Genomic DNA, 26,120 nt, shown 5'->3' on the forward strand with positions numbered 1-26,120 from the left:
AAATTCTGTATGTGAGAAGTCCAGGGGAACTTGACTGCGGACTTCATTTAGAATCTCACAAAGCCAAATCAGGGTGTCAGGGGCCTGAGCTCTAATTTAGAGGGTCTGTGTGAGATTCTACTTCCAAGCCTATTCAGGTTGTGGACAAAATAGTTTCCTGTGGTTGTATGGCTGGAGTCTCTATTGTCTTGCTATCTGTCAGGTGGGAGACCTCTCTGATACTTAGGAACTTCTATTCCCTATCCTGTTGCCTCCTCCACCTTCAAACTATCAGTGGTTCACACAGTCCTTCTCATTTTTTACTCTTTCTGATTTCTCTTCTGCTGCATCTCTGACTCTAGAGAAATTTCTCTGTTTTTAAAAGTTCATGTGATTAGGCTAGGTCCAACCAGAAGGTCCAGGATAATTTTAAGATCTTAATGCCTATAAATTAATTATATCTGAAAATTTTTTCATGTAACATAACATATTCACAGGCTTAACACCAAGGGGCAAAGATCATGGGGACCGAAAATACCATACACCCATTAGTGTTAAAATGCCATCTACTGCAGGGAATTGAATAGGGTGCTATGGGAGCATGAGTAAGTCTAAGAGAGGTAGAAGCTAAGTCAAAAAGGGAGCTGAGAGCAGACTCTAACAACGGAGAATCAGCAGCTGAAGCAATATAAAGACAATTCATATTCTCAGTGGAAAGACAGCAAGGTGCAATCTTTTGTAAAATGTCACTGGCACAGTACTAGAAATTGTTATAACTTCAAATTGAAGGAACAAGCTATCTTGAAGTCTCTGGGACAATATGGAAAGCCAGCAAAGAAAAAAAATCTATGAAAGTACTGTCTCTCCACCTGTCACATCATTTTGCTACCTTTTTGTCTTAGTTTTGTATGTTAGAGCTTAGTTTTTGTATGTTAGAGCTTCTCAAATAGAAATCAGAGTGGAGGGGTGCCTGGGTGGCGCAGTCGTTAAGCGTCTGCCTTCGGCTCAGGGCGTGATCCCGGCGTTCCGGGATCGAGCCCCACATCGGGCTCCTCGGCTAGGAGCCTGCTTCTTCCTCTCCCACTCTCCCTGCTTGTGTTCCCTCTCTCGCTGGCTGTCTCTCTGTCACATAAATAAATAAAAAATCTTTAAAAAAAAAAAAAAAAGAAAGAAATCAGAGTGGAAGAGTGAAGAATATTCTACTTAGTCCACAAAAGTGTCTGAAGAAAGGAATTATGCTAAATCCCTATTAACATCCTTAGTATGTTTTACAATAAAATCATTGCCTTTATTTATAATTTGTTTTACCCCCTGATGAAATTTAATCCTCCATTTGCTGCTTGAGTCTGTCTCTGATGAATATCACCCAAGTCAAATGAAGCTCAGAATAACTGGAAAAGTCAAAAAGCTAAATTTTATTCTTTAACCAGATCTACTGAAAACAAGAGTACATTTTGTTGTTTTTTATTTGGGCACACTGCCATTATAATGGTTTAGGTGACAGATATTTGAAAAGAAGTCACCTATACCCTTTATGTTGCAGGCATGTGGGGAGATGTGGTGAAAAAGTATTCCTAAAGGATGGTATCTGTGCACAAAAACTGTTGAACATCAGTTTCTTGATAATAGTTAATGTTTCTAATACTCTTACATAGACCTTTTAGCAACAGATGTTTCAATCCAATAAAAGAAAAGGGGATCACAAAATAGCTTTCAGGATTAGAAACAGTAAAATGGAAAAGCTCTTCATTTAACTTTTAACTAATGTACCAGTACAAATTAAAAAGCATCAAAAAATCCAATGGCAATTGTTGTTGAGATGCTGGATGTCAGCTGGAGTTTCATTGCTAGAGGTGGCTTTGTATTGAAAAATATTCAGGCAAACAAATGGGTATAGCAGCAGGAACTCTTTGTTAAGTAGAAAGACGTATCTCCTTCGATGTATTTGGTGCCATTAATTGTGAGTGCTGTATCAAGCTCTGGTGGTTAAGAGAGATGACCTGCCTTCCCATCTGGGCAAGACTATAGCATTGAGTGAGAGGTGAAAAGGATGGTCATTAAGTAAATATTTTACAGAAGAGAGAGCATTGTGGTTTAGATAGTTGCGTCCTCTGCTGCTTACTATAATCTAAATCCCCAAGAGTATTCAAATTAGGTTGTGAATTTTGAAAACATAAGAGGTAATTTATCCTAACAATGGGACACACACATGCACATATATACAACTACAATCCTTTGAAGAAATCCCTTTCTCTTGGCAATGGTCTAGTGATACGGCTGGGTTGTAGAAGCTTAGATTGAACTAAAGGCAATGGAGTCCAAGCTTTGGTGCTCATTAGACTCACATGAGGAGATTTGAAGACACCCAATGCTCAAATTAAGCTCCATGTCATCTAAATCTGAATGTCTAGGGTTGGGAGCCAGGCGCCAGTATTTGTTATTAAACACCCCCAATTGATTCCAATGTACTGAAACATTTGGGGCCCAATGAGGTAAAGATAAAAATCTGAGTAAGCATGTGTATATTATTAGACTCTTCAAAACTACAGGTGCCTGTAAATAAAAATGATAAGTGATTAGAAATGTAACATTAACTAGAGGATGGGTAACATTTATGCCACTGAGAGCTCTGATATATTAACATTCTGGGAATCCCATATTTTGGCAGGTCTCAGTAGGAGTAAATTAGTTTGGGCAAGGAACTCACTATGCTGTGGGTCTAAGATGGAGAAATTAAATGTGGCCCATTCCATCTTTTCTTCCTCACAAGAAAGTGAGACTCATAACTGTGTATGATCTTGACTAATGTCATTTTTATAGCAATTAGAATATATACGTGGAATATATAGGAAAGAACCATTGTAAGAGTTTGGATATCCCACTTGTCTTAGCTCAGACTGCTATAATAAAATACCATGAACTGTGTGGCTTTAACAACAGACATTTATTTTCCACAGTTTTGTAGTCTGAGGAGCCCAAGATCAGGGTGCTAACATGGTCATCTAGTGATGGCCTTCTTCCTGGCTTGCAGAAGACTACCTTGTTCTTGCTATATTGTCATATGGCATTGAGTGATTGAGAGAGAGAGAGACAGAGAGAATGAGGGAGGGGTGGGATTGAGAGAGAGAAAGGGAGAGAGAGAGAGAGAGAGAGAGAGAGAGAGAGAGAGATTGCTCTCTGGTCTTCTCTTGTAAGGGCACTAATCTCATTATGAGAACCCCATGACTTCATGGCCTCATCTAAACCTAATTACCTTCCAAACGCCCCATCTCCATCATACTGGGGAGTAAGGTTTCAACATATGAATTTCGGGGGAGACACAATTCAGTCCATAGCACCACCTTATATTTTGGGTAACTTTCTGAGATGTAAAACAAGCACATATAAACAATAAAAGTGCATTCAGAAGTTTGCAGCACAGGCTGTAGCGGCTGAGACATTTTGAGAGGAATAATTTAAATTATCTAACCAAACATATTTATTGAACACCCAATATGTAACTATGGACCAAACAAGGTAGTAATGACAGGAGTAATATGGAGGAGGTGAAAACATTGGGATCAGAAAGACTGGTTGACCATAGCTTTGGCAGAATGGAGTAGCCGCGTGAATGAATGCTTGGAAGCAAATATAGCCTAGAGAGTTGGTGTGCGAAAGGCTGTGGAGGGTCAATCCCAGGCCTTTAGTCTTCTAGCCTGGACAAGTGGCAGTGGGTTAAAACTCAATTACTGACCTATAGACTCCTTTGCTTCATCATAACTATGTCTCTAGCATGATTTTCTTTGAGTACAACCATTTCAGGTCCCTCTTCTGCTCACGATGGTCTCTGGAACTAAGTAGAGCTACTTATCAGCAACTTCACCCACCAAAATTAGGGACTCATGCATTTTTTAAAAATTTTTAAGAAGATTTTATTTATTTATTTGATAGAGTGAAAGAGAGAGAGAGAGAGAGAGAGAGAAAGCGCACAAGCAGGGGAGCAGCAGAAGGAGAGGGAGAAGCAGGCTCTCCGCTGAGCAGGAAGCCCAATGAGGGGCTCAATCCCAGGACCCTGGGATCATGACCTGAGCTGAAGAGAGACGCTTAACTGACTGGGCCACCCAGGCACCCCAGGTCTCATGCATTTTCATTCCTTGCCCCCACTTCTCTTTCCCCTATGCACAGGTCTCAGTTTCACCTCTCAATTGCTCAGCTTTAGCTAGAATCAGGACTCTAATTGATTATTTGACAACAATGATTGGTCTGCCATATTTGTTTGTCTTTGTCAGCATACTTTCTTCAGACCGCACCTTACATGCCACCTATTCTGAGAGGTCTTCCCAAATTGTGTTAGACTGGAAGTAAACTCCATCTCCTAATCATAGTGGGGTTTCACTGGAACTCCCCAAAAGCCAAGGGATTTTCATTCCTCTTTTGCACCTCTACAGAAATATTTGTTGGATAAATCAAGTCAATTTGAATAGAATCAAATCTAATCAAACTGAATTAAGTTGAATGGAACTGAATTGAAATGGATAGTTCTTTTTATGTTTGAGTTCCAGACAGGTCACAGTGTAAATAATTTATTTCTCTGTATTTTTTGCAGAATCTCTCAATATATGCATCTCTAATAGAAGAGCCACACAGAATATTCTACACATAATCAGTTGAAAAGTTTGAGATGATTCAGACTTAATAGCCACATTCATGTACGGATAATAATGCTGTCAAATGAGTGTCATCTTTGACTAAGAAACAGCAGAATTCTTTAACTCTATACTAAAAAAAATAGGACATATATAAAGCTAGGCTAAATGGGCTCTGTTTTTAATGGGCCAACTTGAATTCAAAGTTAATTGGATATTGAAAATCCCAGCTTATGCTTAATATGTATCATTTTTCAGAAATCCCAAGATAAAGCTGAGAACTATAAAAAAAATGACAAAACTATCCATTTCCTGAGCCGTGGATTTTAGCAATCCTCACTCCAGCAATAAAGCCCTCTTTTGAAAATTTTCTTCCTCTATTTGCTTATAGACAATGCTGTTCTTTCTTATGTAATCTACTTAAGCATACCACTGTTTAGAGCATTCATCACTTCTTAATAACCTGGCCATTATAGGGTAAGGAATATTTGCAAAGACATTTTAAACAGCAAATTACTGGATAGGCAGTTTGGTTGCAAAAAGTTGCTAAGATCCTTTCACCACTCAAAGATTTTATGATATATCATCTTGGTTTATTTGTAAACAAAAGCAAAACAATAAAATCTTTATGCCACAGACAACATTAACACATTCTGTTTTTTTCTGGCCCAGCTTTCATTTATAAAATTTAACTTACAACAGCAGAATGAAAATAAGTCCTTTCACAATTACAAACAGCAGTGTCTGTGAATCAATAGAGCAAACAATATTTGCTCAGCATATTTCCTACAGATTTCTTTCTAAAAGCCAGATACCCTTTCTCACCCACTTTTGCTTACTGGAAAGACACACACACAGGGGAACACATACACATACACACAATAGCCTTTTTCTTTTTTTTACACAATAGCCTTTTGACAACATTTAAAAAAAAAAACCTAGTATTTTAATAGTTTGAAGGATCTGCAATTACTATTCTAATAGCTTTAGTTCGATCTCTTGATTTTATAGAACAAACGTTTATATATATTCAGAGGAGTTGAATGGCAAAGCACCTAATTTGTTTTTGTGTTATTATTTCATTAGCTGTGCTGCGTTGTTTATTATATTACGTGTCTTTGTCTAAGGTCTTTTCTCACACTATCTGAATTAATTCTCACAACAATCCTGAGGTTATCCTCTCCGTTGATCAGATTAAGAAATCGAGGTTTCAGAGGTTAATTCATCTTCCCCAAATCCCACAGTTGGTGACAGCATGAACACTGTAATACCAAAGCCAAGATCCTTTCCTCCCAGTTATTAGAAGAGGAATGATATCCTAAGTTTCCCGACTGCACATTCTGAACATTTGCAAAATACTTAGAAGCTTGTTTTCAAGTGTTTGCTTCTGTACTTTGTATTTAGAAATATTCAAGTAGTTACTACTTAGCTAAGTTGATCATTTTTAGTATTTCAGATTCTCATGCTGTATTTAAAGTACTGTGAACCAAACACTGTGCTACTTTATTTATTGCTTCTTCTATCTATCTATCTATCTATCTATCTATCTATCTATCTATCTATCATCTATCTACCTACATACCTACCTAATCTGTTTTATTCAGAAATCGCCATTCTCACCATATCCAAACTCATTGTTACACCTTTTCAAATCATTGAATCAGATAATTTTAGAGGTTCAGCTCCAGTATATTAGCCAAATGACTCACTGAGATATCTTACTTTTTAAAAATCAGAGAGAAAACTTTAACTTGACTGTGTTATTTATTCCCTTTCTCTACCACTGGGATTACAATGCCCAAGGGAGTCCTGTATTCATTACATTCAATCGTCTTTAAATTCTTTCCTTTCTATGAATACTTACTTCTAACTATCATTAAAAACAGAGGAACATCAGCTTTTTAGTGGACTTCTAACATGATATTTTGTATCATCATTTCTCTTTAATCTAAATACTATAAATATTTGAAAATTCTGGACTGTGGGAATGTATACATACACATGCGTGCCTGTGTGTCATATTTATCCTGCTTTAAAAGCAATTTCAAATGTTCACCATTATAGTCCAATGTCCTTTCAATTAAACTAACCTCTTTCTGGTCTTTTGTCAGTAGAGTAGGAAAAACCAAAAAGTTTAAAAGTTTCAACCTGTAACCTGCTTTTCTCTGAACACAGAAGCCTGGGGATATTACATGAAGCGTCACAGCTATACGAGAGCATGTATGAGACTGTATCTCTTCTCAAATATTTCAGAGAACCTTTAAGGGCGCTCTGATCATTCCATGCAAACTCATTATTTTGATATCACTGCTCCTTCCTTATTTGTTCAGATTATTTATGCTCATGAGTTCTTCCTTGCCGGCTAAAGACAAATATGGCAAAGGTACAACCAATGCCCAATAAAGGCATCACCGTTCCCAAGGGCAGTCAGTGTTTGGGGTGAAGTGCAGTAACCCCTGTCCAGAGGGCACGTGCCTACACTGCAGATGCAACAACGCTGCTGGCATTAGTGCTGACAGTTACCTGCACTCGCACTCTCTTTTCTAATGCACGGTCACCTCTGCTGACAGGGACATCTCTGATGCCACAGACACCATTGTGATGAACCAACCGTGGTCACACATTGAAGTCAGAAAAATTCGTGGAGGTAAAACAAAACACCAAGCTTTTGCATAGTTTTTTGTTTTGTTTTGTTTTTTTGTTTTTTGCCCTTAAAAAAAAATATTTTATTTTATTTATTTGAGAGAGAGGGCATGAGCAGGTGGGGTGGGGGGGAGAGGAGAGGGAGAAGCAAACGCCCCGCTGAGCGGGGAGCCCCATGTCAGGGCTAGATCCCAAGACCCTGAGATCATGACCTGAGCCAAAGGCAGATGCTTAACCCACTGAGTCACCCAAGCACCCCTAATCTTTTAAATATAAAAGATCTGGAGGCCACTGGGGTTGATGTATCGGGACAAACTGAGAGGCAGATAGTTAAACTGAACAGGTGAGCCTGATTCTTCCTTAGAAATTCTTCTCCAAAAGGACCTTTAATCTCCATGCTAACCCTTCCCAGACATGCTCGCCACATTGGACTCTTATGGACAACCTGTTTTTTCAGTTAAATATAGCTTAAGCAAGTGAAATAAAAACAAGCACGTTACAAATGAAGGCAGGCAGTGGGAAAGACAGAATAATGCGGCTCTGGAGAACACGGACAAGCTATTTTAAGGCCAATATATAACAAAATATTTTTCTAGTTTTTAAATTACTTTTGAGACAACAATTCAATACCTAAATCCCGGCTAAGTATAGAAATGAAAATAATCCTAAATAAAATAAGTATCTAGCACAGCCTGATATTAAAATAGAATACAAACAATTAACATTGTTCCAGAAATGCCAAAATGATTTAATATTAGTAAACTAGCACTTAACCCAATGTCTAGCTCATCTGAAGCACTCCCTAAATATCAAGCTTTCTTTAATGTTATTACTGTCTCTGAATATAATGTACCCTATAAATAAATCAAAGGAACACATTCACAGGATTATCTCAGTAAATACTAGGAGAAATGTTCACAAAATCCAACATTTCTTTGTAAAGTGTTTTAGGTAGTTCTTTAACATGTAAAATATTTATTTTAAATCCATGATAAACATGATAATGTTGAAACACAAGGCATTCCTTCTAAAGCCAGGATAAGACAGGGATGCCAACAAATATCACTATTACTTCGTGTTCTGAAAGCCATGTCAGCACAATTTAAACAGGGGAAAGTGGTTCTGTTGAAAAGGAAGGGATATATTTTTCTTTACGTGAATACTATACAAATCTCAAACAAGTTGCAAATAATTACAACGACATAGTAAAATATTTGGTGAAAATATGCAAAAAAATAGTTTCTATATCCCAGAAATGTTTTTGAATCAATATCCACAAAAAAAAAAATCAATCAAGGGGCACCAGGGTGGCTCAGTTGGTTGGGTGACCGACTTTTGGTTTTGGCTCAGGTCATGGTTTCAGGGCAGTGGGATTGAGCCCCGGGTCGGGTTCTGGGCTCAGTGTGGAGTCTGCTTGAGATTCTCTCCCTCTTCCTCTGCCCCTCCCCTCATTCATGCTCACTCTCTCTCTCTCTAAAATAAATAAAATATTTTAAAAATCAGTCAAAATATAGATGTACAGAAATTAATTTAGTAACAAGTATTTAAGACTTCTGTGAAGAATTAGGGTAAATAAATTCTCATGAATTTACAAGATATTTTTAAATCACTATGAATAAGGAAAGCCATGCATTGTAAAAGTTTGGAAAATGGAATTAAATACCCAATGTATACAGTAATGAAAGCCCTGAAAGAAGGTAGAAGCATGTCCAGAGCTGCAATTGCATGGATTTTCAAGGATATGCATATATCCACACATCATGGGTATATTATTGCATGTGTTTGAATATAAGCAAAGGGAATATTAGAGTACAAAATTAAACCAGAGTGTTTTTTAACATTGCAGAAAGCATTAGTTTTTTATAAAATATAATAAGTAATGTACCTATTGCACAGATACCAAAATTAATTCCTAATTAATGTATTAAATTAAAAATGAAAGACTGAAAGATGTTACAGCTGTCAGAGTCTCAGCAGAAAGGAAATGTATCTACAACTTAGGATAATTTGAGGTTTTAAGGGAGACACGGTGTTACAAAGCTTTGGGTTGAATACAGAGAAATTTCAAGGGTTAATAACATAACCCGAGGACTAGTAGGTGACAAAGGAGAGACAGAAGTTACAGAGACCCTGCGAAGTTTGAAGTGTGCATAGTCCATGAGACTGTCCTCACTTCTGACTCCACCTGTGAAGTTAGGGGGTTCTGAAGACCACTCTTTGGTCTGATCGTTCATTAGAAGGAGTCACAGAATCACTGAAAGTTGTTACGCTCACCAGCTAATAATTTCATAGAACTAAAGAATAGAGATGAAAATCAGCCAAAGGATAAATCACATAGGGCAAGGCTAGGACTTAAAAGTTCAGGATCTCCTTTTCCTGTCTTTCTTCCTCTTCCTAAACCACATGTTTCAGTGAGTCAGAGCTTTTCTATTGAACTGTACTCTGGACACCAACTGCAAGGTTAGGGAACAGATCATAAAACTAGCTTCACTCCTAACACCAACTGCAAGTTCAGGGGCTTCCCCAAGTCATCCTCAGATTGAATAACTCACTAAAAGGATTCACTGAGAGCTGTCATACTCACAGTTATGGTTTATTAGAGAGAAAGGATACAAATTAAAATCAGCCCTGAAAGGAAATGTGTGAAGCCTATTCCAGGAGGATTCTAAACATGGAGCTTCCAGTTGTCTTCTCTGCTTGGAGTCAAGGACAGCATTAACTCCTCCAGGCGAGAATGTGTGACAATATACATGGAGTGTTGCCAACCATGGAAGCCTACTCAAGCATCGATGTTCAAAGTTTTTATTGGAGCTACATCACATGGACATAATAAACAGCCTCCAAGTCTGATCTCCGTTTCCAGCTTTTCAGGAGATTAGGCTGATATTGCATGACTCAAAGCCCCTACCCTAAATCACATTTTATTATCTGGCTGGCCCAATGGCTCCAGGTAACAAAAAAAAAAAAAAGAGAAAAGAAAAGAAAAAAAAAAATCTACCAGCTATGACATTCTAAGGGCTTAAAGATTACATCTCAGAAACCTACGGCAAGGGCCATAGCTCTTTATGGGCAAGGTTATATTCTTTACAAAACAGATCCCCAAAGGAGAAAATTTTGTAGAGAGGGCTCTGCCGTCAGTGGAGCAGTCACTTTAGGTTGAGGGAATAATAGGTCACCCTGCAAAAGGCATATTTACAGAGTTGAGCTAGAATAATATCACTCAGTACAGCAAGATTCAAAGAAAAAAAATCACATTGTATTTTGCTAGTTTGAGCAAAATTAATGCAACTTTTCTGGAAAGTAAATGTCAATATGAATAAAATAAATATTATAAGTATGCATATGCTTTGACTTAGCAAGTCCACTTCAAGTTATTTATCCTAAAAAATTCTTCAGATTGTCTACTAATATTACCTAATTAAATCCATTTATTAAGAATGGATATTTAGCATCTATGATATAGCAGGTACCAGACACTGAGAGTACAGCAATGAATAAGAGAATAAGGAGAATAAAAGAATAAGGTCCCCACTCCTCAAGGAGCATTATCCTGATTGTTCTTTTCTATAAGAACAATATTAATGTTGAATAAAATTACAGGTAAAATTTGTTCATTAAATTATTACATATCCATAGGATATTATAAAATATTTTAGAAAAATATCTAAAGCAAATTATGTATTGCTAAGTAAAAAAATGAAGTATGTATATTACTGCTTTTTGTTGCACTAAAATTAGAAAAATATTCATTTTTAAAGGCTTTACAGTAGTTATTAAGTGCAAGAATTATTGGAAAATATTCTTTCTTCTCATGATTTTCAATTTTTTTACAATGAGCATAATTAGAGTAACTCTTATAATTAGAAATAAAATAACTTTGTTTTAAAAATGGTTTCCTAAATGAAAGTACTTTATGTAATACTTCTTTAATAACACAATATATAACAGCAATATTAACATAGCCTCTCCCCATAAATAAAAGTTGAATGGGGAGAATTGCCAAGCTAGTTATTTGAGAAAATCAAGTAAGTCTTATAATTACATTTAGAAAATTTAAATGTGTTCTTATAGAGTAGCAACAGCATGCATTTTGGACAGAACAAATTTTAGTATTAAATTTTATTCATTTTTATATGACCTTTGGCAAGTTAGTTCAACTTTAGCTTAATTTCTGCATCTCTAAATTACAACTAATTTTAACTGCTCCATAGCTTTGCTCTGAAGATTAAATGGAGTAACAATGCCTGGCGTAGAGGATTTTAATTACTTGTTCTTTATTTTTAATAGGATCACAATCAAAGAGTTTATTACCTGGGTGTAGCATGAGCAATCTTAGACTTCTAGTCACTCTGCTGAATCTCATCGAATTAATCAAAACTGTATTTCAAATTATTGAAAGAGTTCTCTGAAAGTCATTGCCTTGCTTCTATGTTCTGCTCTCTTAGTGAATAATATTCTTCTGTTCTACATTACTATGTAATTTACTTACCGTATCTAAATTAATATCAATATATTTGACCCTCTATTCACATAGATATTGCATTTGCATTCATGATTTCCGGAACCTGCTTTTAGATTTTCATCAAACACAAACAAAATTTCTTATCTTTGAGTAAAATGTTTGGAGCACACAAACTCATATATTCTTGCATATAGAGACTACGCCAGTCTTCACCGAAGAAAACAACATAATTCTACAAAACTGTTCAAAGCCTGTACTCCCACATTTCTTTTGAGTCAAGTTGATCCTATCACTGTTCTAATAGTTTTCTTGAGCTACAAATCTAGACAGGAGTCATATCTTCTTGAAGGAATCACTTCATTTTTACAATTCCATTGGCTTCCTAAGAACTTAGATTGACCCTTTGATCTTTGAAGTCATCCTTTAACTAAGGAAATGAAGTGGCGCTCTCTTGGGAGATACGTCACATGAACCCAATGATACTATCATGGCAGGAAGTGGGATACTGGAGCAGAAAAATGATACCACCTCCACTCTCTCTCTTTTTTTATTTTTAAGATTCACTTATTTATTTGAGAGAAAGAGAGAGAGCAGGAGTGGGAGGGACAGAGGAAGAGGGAGAAAGAATCTCAGGCAGACTCCACACTGAGAATGGAGCCTGACGCAGGGCTCAATCTCCCAACACCAAGATAACCTCCTGGGCTGAAACCAAGAGCCTGACACTCAACTGACTGTGCCACCCAGGTGCCCCTCCGCTCCCTTTTTTTTTTTTTTTTTGAGTAAGAGATTATCTTGAATGATACCTATGCTAATTATAATTAGACCAATGATTATGAAGGAAGAATGATAGAAATAGAGTAAGGACACTAGGGAAAGTAAAATAATAAGGATTTTATATAATATATGTTATAATACATATAATGATATATAAGTATGTATAATGTTATCCACAATTATGTATATCATATAATAATAGCAATATAATATAAAATGACTGTTGGGGTTAATGTAGAGCATGAAATCAGCCGTAATACCTGGCTTGCTAAAATGTGGCACAGAGGCCACGGAAGGTTTCCGAGAAGGGCGTAGGCCTTTGGAATGCCAAGGCCTGCGTGACCACTCTGCCCTTGGAATGCCGCTGGGAGTTGCCTTTCCCAAAACTTTCCTAGCCCAAACAGCTGCCCTGTGATCGAGGGGTTTAGGCATTGTCCCTTAGGCTATGTTTCGCAGAACTCATAGAACAGTAGATTGGCGTATCTTTCCTGTAAACAGATCCTCCTAGTTTCAGTAAGACCCCTTGTCACACATCACATGCTTGAGAAACAGTGATAAGGATTTGTGATTATCCCAAAGGACCAATAAAGGGGGAGCAAAGAAGAGCAAAGGGTCTTCACCTCTGAGCGTTGACCCCCTTTCCTTCTCCTCTATTTATGAGCAAAGTTTGGAGTAATCTTTTATCCATCAGTACAGGGATTGCTGGCCATTCCCGGCAGATGACATTAAGTATACATATGTTTACATATATATATGCATAAAATGATATAATAAAAGGCTATTCACAAACAACAGCAGCAGTCGCAACGACAATAAAACCTTTACCTGAACTGAATTAGTCAGAAGCTGCCTGCAGTTTTTGCAACAAATGAGAAGAGGAAGCTAATTCCTGAGTGGAAAAAAGCCCTTAAAGGAGGGCAGAAGACCCATATAGAGGTATCAGACCCAGAACTCTGTTCAGGGTCTTGGAAAGGGAACAAAAACAGAGTAAAACCAGGCAGGTTCAGTTCAGCTGCTTCCCCATTCAATCTCAGCAGACCTGATCCTAATTCAAGCCTTTTTTGTCCACATAAAGAAATGTGTAGTTGAGGGGAAATTTCCAGGATTAAATATGGGTCATCTTTGACTCTCGGTAAACAAAACATGGAATTCTTGTTTTCCTTAATCTTTACTTTACCCCCTCTGACTGAACATAAAATTGATAGAGAAGTAAGATATTTAATAGGAGTCAGACAATGACTTTGGCTAGAAATCTTTGCTTCACATAGAAAAAGTAGTATGTTTTCCTAAAAAGTTTATTTTTCTTTTAAGTTTCCACCTCATATTGAAATAAAATTTGATGCTGTACTGTCTGACAGTTTGGAACGTGTATATAGAGAACTAAAGAAAGCAAAATATTGAACAAAATGCATATAGAGAAAGACTATTATAAATATCAAAAGATTTTCTAATTTCAAGCTCCCATTGCTAGAGACATAATAAGAATAAATAATTCCTTTGCTCCTGTCATTTCTCAGTGACTTCACTGTGAATACTCACACTTTATTAATAACTCCTGGTATTTATGCACTGTGTCTCATCCGCACGTCTCAGAAATTACAAACACTAGACTTACACAAGAGGAAGCTAAGTTGCAAGTCATCTCATTGTCTTAATGGAGAATCGGAAACCCACATAGGTTAAAATTGCCGTGTCTGAAGAAGTGTGTAGTGCAGTAGTGTTGCCTTTTATCTACTATTAGAGGCAATAAGTCCACGGCTCAGTAATGGTTGAAGGACCACTGAAAGAAGGAAAGGAAGAATGCTAGCTGAGCCTACCATCTCATGTTGCTTAAAATAATACTCAAAATTCATAGGGATAAAGAGAGAAAGCAAAACATCAGTCACTGAAATCAAACAACAAAAAACTTTGTTTGCAAACAATCTCCTAACCTACAAATACTCAATTCATGTCTCTTAATGACTCCACATGATTTTCAATAACTGACCTGTGAGAAATTCTGGTTTTTTTTTCTTTCATTCCCCTCCTTCTTCTTTTTTTTTTTTTTTTAAAGATTTTATTTATTTATTCGACAGAGATAGAGACAGCCAGCGAGAGAGGGAACACAAGCAGGGGGAGTGGGAGACGAAGAAGCAGGCTCCTAGCGGAGGAGCCTGATGTGGGGCTCGATCTCATAACACCGGGATCACGCCCTGAGCCAAAGGCAGACGCTTAACCGCTGTGCCACCCAGGCGCCCCCATTCCCCTCCTTCTGATTGAATGTTAAGTTCGATGAGGTAAGAACCATGTCTTTGTTGTTATTCATTTTATCCCCAACTTTTATCTCAGAATCTTGCACATGGTAGGAGTTTAATAAATATCTCTTGAATATTTTTGAGTGAGTGAACGTAGAAAGTGAGAGGCAGAACTAAAATAAGAGTGGAGTCCTCCTTACCTCCAGTCCAGAGTTCTTTTCTTGCAGCATGTAGTGGGCTCATAATACACAAATGTAGAAAGAAATGAGAGGAAGAAAGAAAGGAAAACAATTTGTTACCCATAAAGTAACCGCTCTGTGTGATAAGAAATCACTAGGTAGAAGTGGGCAAAAGATAGATGGTCCTAAAGAACATAGAGAAAACTCCTCGAGGTTCAACGTGGGCATTAGGGGAAAACCATATTTTCACCTATGAACACTTAACTGCATCGGGATGGAAAGAGAGAGTATTACCAATCACAAAAGTAAGTAAAGTAGAAATAAAGATATAGAGAAAATGGTTATGATTACACATGACTTTTCATAAGCAGAAGAACTTCAAATTCACATAGTTGACTCCTCAATTTTTATCTCTTTAGTAATGATGCTTTTCTCCTTAGGAATCCACTCCTGTGGTCATAATTCTCCCCAAAATGCTCAATTTCAAATACAGCACTCTCTGATAATGTCTTTTCTTCCAGCTCACTTATTCTCATCTCAAAATTTCCTCCTAGCATGTTTGATGCCTGTATTTTTTCCCTCTTTGCCATGTGTGGTTAATGCTCGTGGAATATTAATTTCTCTCTTATATTTCCTAACACTGTGTCAGTTAGGTTGGATCTGTGACTCAGTTCTAGCAAACAGGACTTTCAGCATACATTTTCCATCACTTCCTGTTTGGTGCACTTCAGAGCTCTTGTTCCCGTCATGGCAAACTTACAGCCATGTGATGAGAGATAGTAAGCCCATATCTTTGCTGACTCATAAAATCAAGAAGTCTCCCATTTTACCTCTCTACTTGAATGAGAAAAACTTTGGTTGTGTTAAGCCATACTCAGATTGTATAGTTTGCCTGTTACTAAAACAAATTTAGGGTTAATTTTCCAGTGTAACACCTTTTACTCATCCTTCACAGAGGCAGTCAGAGGAATCATTCAAAAATGTAAATAACATCTTGTCACTTTCCTGTTTTATTTTTTATTTTTATGTTCTAATCTTTTTTTTAAAATTTTTATTTAAATTCCAGTTAGTTAACATATAGTGTAATATAAGTCACTTACCTTTTTTTTTTTTTTAATGTTCACTTGTTTGCCATTAAACTTGGGTAAAATTCAAATCCCTTACTGCCTCAGAACTGAAGGCTAACACCACCTGGTTTCTATCAATCACTTGGAACTCACCTCTGTCCACTCATACACTTGTTTTCATTCTCTTCCTCAATTACACCAAAGCTTGGTACTTTGTGTGCCTTCTGCTTAGAGTGCTTATTTCCAAGATCATCACAAACTCAGATCCAAGTTTAAACCTAATTTCCTTAAGAGGTTGCCCTTACTTAGTTAAATGAGTATCCTCATTTACTATATACTCTAATGTTAGAGTTATAGTTGATGTTTTTGTCATAGCACAAATTATTTATTTGTTCACATTCGTATCCTGTATATACAATTTGAGTTCCTTGATGGTAGAGACACCATTATTTTTTCATTTTTGTATTCTGGAAACATGGAATAGTACCCATTGCATAGTAGCTACTCAGCATATAATTTTGACTGATAAAAAATCAGTAAGATTATCTTGCAAAGAGATTAGTATGTGAAGAAAACAAAATCCAGAGGAGGTGACATTTGAAATGGTAATTGAATAGTATGCTAGTAACTTACGATATTCTGGAAGCAGAACATTCTAGGGAGAGGAGACAGCAATTGCAGAATCCTGAAGGTAGAAATAAGCACAATATGTTCCTGAAAGAGAAATAAGGTCAGCGAGACCAGGGAATAATAAGAAAGATCTTTGGATACTTTACCCAACATTGTGCCTTTGCCTGGGAGAAAGAAGATGGTTCTCCCCAGAGAGAAGATAGCAGCCATGTAATTAACACCCACATATCTGGGATAAGGGTACAAGCGTTCCTTGCCCATGGCTTTCTTATTAACAATATCCAACATGGCCCTAGGCTCAGAACCCAGCAAGCTTCACACAATGCCTTAGTAAGAGAGAGTCTCAGATACATTATTGTTTCTAAAAAAGGAATTACATAAACTTAAAAAATCAATGACAAAGATTTTCATCAGCATTTAAACAAGACTTTGGAACATAGATGTGGAAAGGCTAGTTTCAGGACAATCTACTGATGAGATTAGTCTAAAGAAGAAAATACAAGTCTCACTTACTTTGTGCCCCGCCTTTCCAATCATTGAGAGAGGCAATACCAAAACGAACATAGTAGTCACCGCACGTGAGAGGAACTAAGTATTCCTCAGAAATCCCATATTATTTTTTGATGTAGAAATAGAAAGTTAAGAAAAAAATATTTAGTCTGGAGATGGTATTTTTGTTGACTCACTTGGGTAACAGCAAAGGGAGAATAACACCTCTTATAGCTACAACGTAAAGACTAGCAAAGCACAAAAGCAAGTCTATACAAACAGATTTTTCTTCACTAATGTGCCAAGGGCCCAGTTGTTCCGCAGAGGTGGCTATTTCCAGAATGTGAAATCTGCACTTTTTTCAGGCCACTAGGAAACTATTTAGAGCCGTCCTCAATTATGCAGCGCCTAATAGCCTCATTTGCTTTCCCTCTTTGCTTTCTCTCTTGCTCTGGACAAGATGAGGGGAAAAAAGTCAGTTTTAGGCTTAATGTCCCAAGATTCTACACGTTGATCTGTTTTAAATAATCTAAGATCTAGTTTTTATCTTGACAGTTTCAGGATGTTGATGCAAAATGAACAAACCTTTTTTAAAATTTTTAAAGAAAAATGAAGAGTTTTATTCAAACCCAAGTTAGCACAGCTCCCCGGGATACACATTCTTTACAAGGAAGAGAATGCTTCGGGGAAGGAACATTTGGTGCAGGGTTATATATGTTTTTTTGCTTTTTAGGGTTTTTTATTACATAAAGAGTTACAAATCATCGTGACAAAGGACTTTCCAGAAAGTTATAGACTTTATCTTATGTTTTTAGTATACGCAAGTTTGTGTGACTGATCTAATGGGAACGAGGGAAGTTTTGTTTTGTTTGCTTCTTCCTATCTTTATGTTTGGAATGCTCCTTTTTGGTTATTATTACTATTATTATTTAACAAAGCAGATGCACAGTGTGTGCTCGGGGCAGAAGAGAGCCCATGCTTTGAGGTTTTGTCAAGTCATTTTGACCTTGGTAAATGTTAGTGTGTAGCTTTGCTGGGAGCCCAGGGACAGGGCCCACAAACATGAAAAGTTGAAAATTTCCTTTATTTTATCAAGAATCTTTATTTTATTTGGGCAGGATTAAACTCTGGTACAATGATTGGCACTAACTAATCTCTCAAAAGACGGTTTTCAACTAGAACAACAAATGGTTCATTTTCCCTTGGAAATCAGCCAACTGGACCAAAATGCCATATCTCCTGATTGGCCAGTACTAAATTTCTTGAATAGAAAAGGCTGTGAAAGGGGCACCTGGGTGGCACAGCGGTTAGGCGTCTGCCTTCGGCTCAGGGCGTGATCCCCGCGTTATGGGATCGAGCCCCACATCAGGCTCCTCCGCTAGGAGCCTGCTTCCTCCTCTCCCACTCCCCCTGCTTGTGTTCCCTCTCTCACTGGTTGTCTCTATCTGTCGAATAAATAAATAAAATCTTAAAAAAAAAAAAAAAGGCTGTGAGAGATAGAAAATGATAGTCGAAAGATAGATAAATTTCTAGGTAAGGGGACCTGGAAGATCACAAGAGATCATTGTCATCAATCTCAGCATCTACATTTTCCAGAGACATAATTCTGCCAAGTAGATAAAAATATTTTTTTCTTCTTGTGGTCAAAAAGCCCCAGGCAGTCTAGAAGTCAGACAAATTCATATTCTCAAATTCTTCTTTTTCTAACACCCACAATAATCTTAATCACTGCCTTCTTACTCATCAGTTTGGGAACTCTTATTCTTAATTTGACCAAACTATGAAAAATTGGTATAACTTTTTTTGTATTATTATCATTGCATTAATATGAAGGATACTTCTTACTGATTTGGGAGCCATCCTAATTTAATAGCAAACTATCTTTAGTCATATAGAGAATGAGTTATTCAGAGGATTGTAGAATATAGAACCAACCCAACAGTGTGGTAACGTTCTAACTTCAGTAATAAAAGGATACTATTTGAAGACTACCAGCATAGAACAGAGTCTCTATTTGACATGTATTTATTAATTCACTCAGTAGTCATTTATTGTATATCCACTATTTGACAGGCTCTGACAGGGTGACCGTTCAATTCATCTTCTAAAAAGTGACACAGTTGAAAATTAAACCAGGACAACAGACATAAACCAGTACTGTCTGTGAAAAACCAGAAGGTTTTTCTTAGTGCTGGAAACACAGACTAACTCAAACTGAAGAAAAGTTAAAGCATTCAAGGTTGACTCTTATGTTACCCCTTTCTGCAGGGACCCAACAAAGTGGTCCTAGAGGCATATCTATAGATGCCACACATGTCTGCCCTTAGTACTGTGCAGGCAACATTTTAAAAATGTTTTACATATGTGCAGTGGTTCTTTTTTCTCAACCACAAAGCCTCAGTAAGAACTGTATACACAGATCCATATTATACACTATAATCAAGAAAGTAGTATAAATTCAGCAATGGGGAAATGCTTACTCACAAATTACTTACAGAATAAGAAATTGTTCTTGTGTTTCATTTTGAAATTTGTTTTCAAAAGAATAAAACTTAAAATATGAACATAGCTGGTTGTTAGAATTTTAGGATTATAGGGGTGCCTGGGTGGCGGAGTCAGTTAAACATCGACTCTTGATTTTAGCTCAGGTTGCGATCTCAGGGTCATGTGATCTCAGGGTCGTGGGATCGGGCCCCATATGGAGTCCTGTATGAGCCTCCTGTGAGCCCTGAATTGAGCCTGTATGAAACCCGTATGGAGCCACATGTGGGGCTCCATGCTCAGTGTGGGGTCTGCTTAAGACCTTCTCCCTCTTGCTCTGCCCCTTCCTCCCATGCACGCTCTCTTTCTCTCTCTCTAAAATAAATAAATAAAATTAAAGAAAAAAAGAATTTTGTTTACTTTAAGTCAAGAGTTTGAGCCCCAAATTATGCTGTAGTGCTTCCTGGAAGAATCATATTGACCTATGCCTCTGGGGAATCAGAACTTTCGCATGTGTGCAACTAACCCTCTCACCACCTAGTTAACATTTTTTTTTTCTTTGCAGAAGACAAGCCTTCCTTGTGTAGTTTGTGGTTCACAGTTTGTCAGTGGGGGAAGATCTTAGTTTAGTTTTTGATTTTATTGGAATTTAATAAGTTACATGCAACAGTACTTAACATAGCCTTGTATAGGATAGTTACTTAATAAAAATGTACTGCCTCTACCCCCTTTTTTGAACACAAATGACTTTTTCTATATCTAGAGTACCCATAATTCTTAATTTACCCAGAATTGCCATGCTTTATGCCTTGTGTTCTAGTCTGATCCTGACAGCAACCTCTTGCATTCTTAAAAGCATTCTGTTTTGGAGCATAACTTATTAAGTCGTCTAATCTAAGACTTCCATATTTACACAGCTCATGTGTTTTTCCTTAAGTTCAATATGACCGAAAGATGGGAGTGTCCTTATTTCCTCCCTCCTATTAACATCCAATTGATCAGATTGGATACTAAATTAATCTATTCATTCATTCATTCATTCAAATATTGTGCTTATTTTTAGTGCTTAACACTGTATTAGATCCTAGGGATATAATAGTGAGCAGGGTCCCTATGTCTCTGCCCTCATAAAACATGTGGATAAGGCTAATAAAGTCTAAGACGAAGGAAAATCTAAGAAGGCCATACCAATAGCTCTGGGAAGCCAATTTACCAGCCTTAGTCAAGTTCTCAGTCAAGCAAGGGAAAGAAACCCTCACTCTGTTAGGCCTTAGCAGGAAAGCTAAACCTTTCAGGTTCTAATGGGATCAAACAAGCTCATGCCCTGCATCTTCCACAACAGAATCTCATTATGTCCACTTACAGACTGATTACAGAGTCCTGAACTTCTGTCCCGTAATATGGCTTCTATAGTGTGGGAAAGAAAACATTTCATTTTTCAATCCAGATAAGGTAGACATTGAAAATTAGTTCAGTGACTTCCTTTTTGCTCTTTTAATTCTTTCCTAACAGTCTTCACACAGTAGGGCATAAGCACCACACTGTGCTGCCAAACTGCCTGGTTCTGAGAGACCCTCTTAGCTCTCCTACAGTTTATAACCAATTACGGCCCTCGGAGAATCAGTATGGTGGCTCGGGAAACAGCACAGTATATGGGATGTAGCAGATAGAATGGTAGGGGAAGCATAACCACCTGGAAAATGTGTCTTTGTTATCAAAAATTAAAATGTTGAGTTTTACCTTTCTGTTGGTTTAACAAGAGAAAAATAAGTTAATGACAGTTTTCTAGCTCTGACTCACTCAGATTTGCAGGATGTCTCCAAACATATTTTTACGTAAATCCAAGTGTATCTTTCTTTCCTTCTTTCTTTCATTTTGTTTAAATTGTTATTGGATTTGTGGTGTATTCATCCAACCATTATAAAACGTGCACTAGGGTACATATTGGGTTTCAGATATAAATGTTTCCTCTAATTTTGCTTATTATAAAAATTACAAATGAACAGTAGTGATAGTGCCACTATGGAAATATTAAAATTTGGTCACTTAGAAAAATTCAAGTAGAAGTCATCATCTACTTTGTTAAAATAATACATGGTATATAGCAAATGATCAGTAAATGTTATAAGTAAATGCTGAATTTCTTACACTGCTTGGAAAGGTAGACTAAATCAGCTGCAAAGACTTTCCAAATCTAGCAGTTACTTCATGGTCCACTAACATCCCGATTTTAAGACACACACACACACACACACACAAACACAGTCACACACACACACAAATGTTAATATATCTAGAGAAATTATTAGTGTTTAATAGACCAATGAGTACAGTTCAACAACAAATCTAAAGGATATTCTCTTACAGTGATTGAATTACCCAACCCATATAGAAGTAGATCTTAAACTCTAGAGAAAATAAAAACAAAATCTGAATGCCAATATAAACAATATTTTCAGACTTCAATAATCATTATAATCTATACATTTTAATGTTAATGTCAACAATTCTTGCTTAAAGGATGATTTATTATTTTTAATTTTTTAAATTTGAGTACACTTGACATGCAATGTTACATTAGTTACAGGTGTATAATATAGTGATTCAACATCGCTATATGTTAGGCTATGCTCACCACAAGTGTAGCTACTAACTCTTACCAGCTACTCTCTCTTACAATGCTATTACAATATCTTTGACTATATACCCTATGCCATACCATTTTGTCCCCATGATTTATTTATTCTGTAACTGGAAGCCTGTATGCCCCACTCCCCTTCTTCACCCACTTTGCACATCCCCATGCCCCACCCCTCTGGCAACCATCAGTTTGTTCTCTGTATTTAAGGTCTGATTCTGCTTTTTGTTTATTCATTTGTTCATTTGGTATTTATCTTTGTCAGTCTGACTGATTTCATGTAGCAAAAACCTTCTAGTCTATTCATGTTGCAAATGGCATGCTCTCATCTTTTTTATGGCTGCATAATACTCCATTCTGCATTCCATTTCATACACACACACACACACACACACACACACACACCGTACCTTCTTTATCCATTCATCTATTGATGGACACTTAGGTTGCTTCTCTATCTTTGCTATTATAAATAATGCTGCACTAAACTTAGGGGTGCATATCTTTTTGAATTAGTGTTTTCGTTTTCTTTGAGTAAATACTAAGTAGTGTTATTATTGGATCTTATGATATTTCTATTTTTACTTTTTTGGGGAAACTCCATACTGTTTTCCATGATGGCTGTACCAATTTACATTCCCACCAACAGTGCTTGAGAGTTCTTTTTTCCCCACATCCTAGTCAACACTTGTCATTTCTGGTCTTTTTGATTTTAGTTATTCTGACAGTTACAAGGTGACATTTCCTTGTGGTTTTGATTTGTGTTTCCTTGATGATTAGTGATGTTGAGCATCCTTTCATGTGGATGATTAATTATTATTAATTATGTTTTCTATTTATAAAAACTTTGTCATAATCTGGCCATTTCAGAGACTCATAATACTACCAATATTTCTATTATTTTTAGCTTATATTTTCTCAGCTTTACTCTCTCATATGGTGGCCACAAATCACATGATTTAGATGGAACTTTTCTATTATCTCCATTTTACAGATGAGAAAACTGAGGTTAAGAGATATTGTGTGACTATATCCAAATTATAATTTATCAAATATGAAGATAGACTTTAGCATTTGGTCTTATTCCACTTGAAAGCCTGAGGCCATTAATCACACTTTTTCAGAATTAAATATATGTATCCTGTCTTTTTTTAGAATTATTTTTTCAGGATAGTGGAACAAGAACCATAGATTGAAAATGACAATCATAATAATAATGATTAATCATGACTGACATTTTGAGTGCTGTTGTCTTAAAATATAACTGCATCAACAAGATTTCCTGCAGCTTAATTTCTGCTGTTGAAGGGAAATACCCTCATTTGTATTTCCTGCAGGCAAAAGCTTTCTGAGGACTGCCTGCAAATCCCAGCCTCCAGGCACAGCAGTGCCCTATCTGGGGCTTTCAGGAAAATGTCTCATTGTACTCAACCCAAATTACAAATTGATTACAAGTCACATAAACAGGGATCATCTTAGTCTTCACAGAAGTTTAGCTGCCTCTGGGCTGAAACATGGCAGCTGTTTAATCACAAGACACTACACTCGTCAATAGTGCAGGACAGTGTGAAGAATGGTGATTCACAAATGTTGCACTCAATTGTAGCTGCATAAATGTCAAAACAATTTAAATATATTAGAGACAACCAAAAGAAGATTTAAAAGTAGTGAAGTAATGAATTAGGAAACTTACATATAAAGGGAAATTGAATCAAAAGCAATGGATTCAGAGGCAGAATTGAAAATGGAACAGAACCCAATCAGAAGATCACATGACTCCATTAGGCACCTGAGCTAAGTCACCGATACATTGTGAAGCTCAACTTTTTCACCCAGGAAGGCAATGAGACTGTGTTATCTAGCCTAATGTCCTTTCCATGACTAGACTTCTCGTTTTCTATAATTTTCTTAAAAGCATTTTTTTTTAAAGAATGAAGCTATACTAGGGCAGAGGTCACTAAATGCAAATGGCACCTCCAGAAAACCTGAAAATTCTTACAATTAGTAACATGAATCATTGATGCATGTATTCGTCATTTTCTTTCACCTTGAAAGACGGTTGAGTCATTCCTACTTGTTTTATAACCCAATGCTCTACCTTACCAAGCAGGTCTTCCATTGAGGACTAAAAAAAGATGGTTATGTTAAATGATTAACCAAAATTTCAAAGTGGCCACTTTGAGTCTTGACCTATTTAAGATAAATAGACTACTAAATAAATAAAAATTCTGCTTCCATCAAACAAAAATAAACTGCCATTTAAAAACCAATAAACGAACAGAAACGTAAGTGGGGCTTTCAGGAAAAAATGATGTTGAGTTGCCTGGGTATTACAGTCAGTTAAATGTCCAACCCTTGGTTTTGGCTCTGGTTGTGATCTCAGGATTATTAGATTGAGCTCCACATCGGGCTCCGTGCTGGGCATGAAGTCTGCTTAAGACTCTCGCTTCCTCTCCCACTGGCCCTCGCTCCCGTGATCCATCTCTCTCTCTCTCCTCTCTCTCAAATAAATAAATAAATAAATAAATAAATAAATAAATAAACAAACAAATAAATCTTTTAGAAAAAGAAAAGATGATGTTATTCATGCTCAAAAATTTTTTAAAGTTATCAACAGTGACTCCAGCTTCTATTTTCTTTTCTGAAAATAGAAACAAAGGGCAGGAAGTTTTAAGAAGTTTTAATGAGGGAGATTTTAGAGCATTACCCAAAAAGAAAAGTAAACTTTATAGCAGGAAGTAGTTTTGCAACTTGGAGAGAGGCACCCACCCCAGTTAGGCTCCTGTTTCCCCCAGAGAGTAGGAGACAGAGGTTTTGTCTGCCTTGGTGACTACATTTCAAATGGTGACTTCCAAGTCTTAGAGAAAGACATTCTGGGTTGTAAAAATGAGGACTTTAAAAAAATTTACGTCTCAAAGGGGTAGAGAAAGAATTTACAATGATAAGTTCTCTAAAGAAAATACCCTAGGAAATGAGAGACCAGGGGCCACAGAGTCAGGAGGAAGCTGACCTAGAGTTTAGTCAAGTTGAGAGGAATTTTTAAAGCCATCTTCATTAATTGCAAACATTTTTTTTTGTTCTCTGTACATTGTCAAGAAAAAGGGGTGGAGGAGAGAAAGGAAAACAGAAACACAGAGATAGATAGATGATAGGTAAATAGGTGAGGGAGACAGAGTGAGAGAGAGAGAGAAAGAAACAGAGACAGAGAGAAACAGAGACAGAGAGGGAGGAGAAAGAGAGACTTAGCTTTATAGTGACTACCTTACAGGAACTGCTTACTCTGAGCCTAACGAATGAGTAGAAAGAAAGGGTAGACAGAAATTTAACTTGGGTTCTTAAAAGCCAGTGCCCTCTTCTGCTGCAGAATAAATCTAGACAACTCTTGTCTGCATCAGGAGATAAAATGATAGCAGGATGTCCTCATATAAAATTTCAGTGCACCATAAATACCCCTTTCCTTGGGGTATCCCCTTCAACTGGGGCTAGCCATCGCATGGAGCACTGATAGCCAGATGATGGATTAATCTTTCCCTCTTGCCATCTCTTCAACAATTATGTGAAACAAACGAGATATGCTGGGTGTCATCAGAAAAAAATAAACCCTTTATTTTTCCCCACTGCTCATCCATACCTGTTCTATGCCTTACATCTAAACACCCCAGTTCTTTTACCACACCCTTAATGAAATTTTGGGCTGATTCTGTGTCATACTGTCATCAGAATCCATTTTCTCTTGTATCTCTTAGTTTTTGATCATGCTTTGCAAGCACTGTTAAGGTGATAGCACTTTACATTAAAATGTATTAGGAGTTTTCACTTAGTAGTAGTAGTAGTAGTATTAGAACCTTATTTGGGTTCTAAGCCAAAATCGATACACAGTGTCCATTTGAACATCTGTTTTACTATCCATTTCCTTCTA

Source organism: Ursus maritimus, unplaced genomic scaffold (genome assembly GCF_017311325.1).
Source record: "Ursus maritimus isolate PB19 unplaced genomic scaffold, ASM1731132v1 scaffold_23, whole genome shotgun sequence".
In the NCBI taxonomy this organism is placed as follows: Eukaryota; Metazoa; Chordata; class Mammalia; order Carnivora; family Ursidae; genus Ursus; species Ursus maritimus.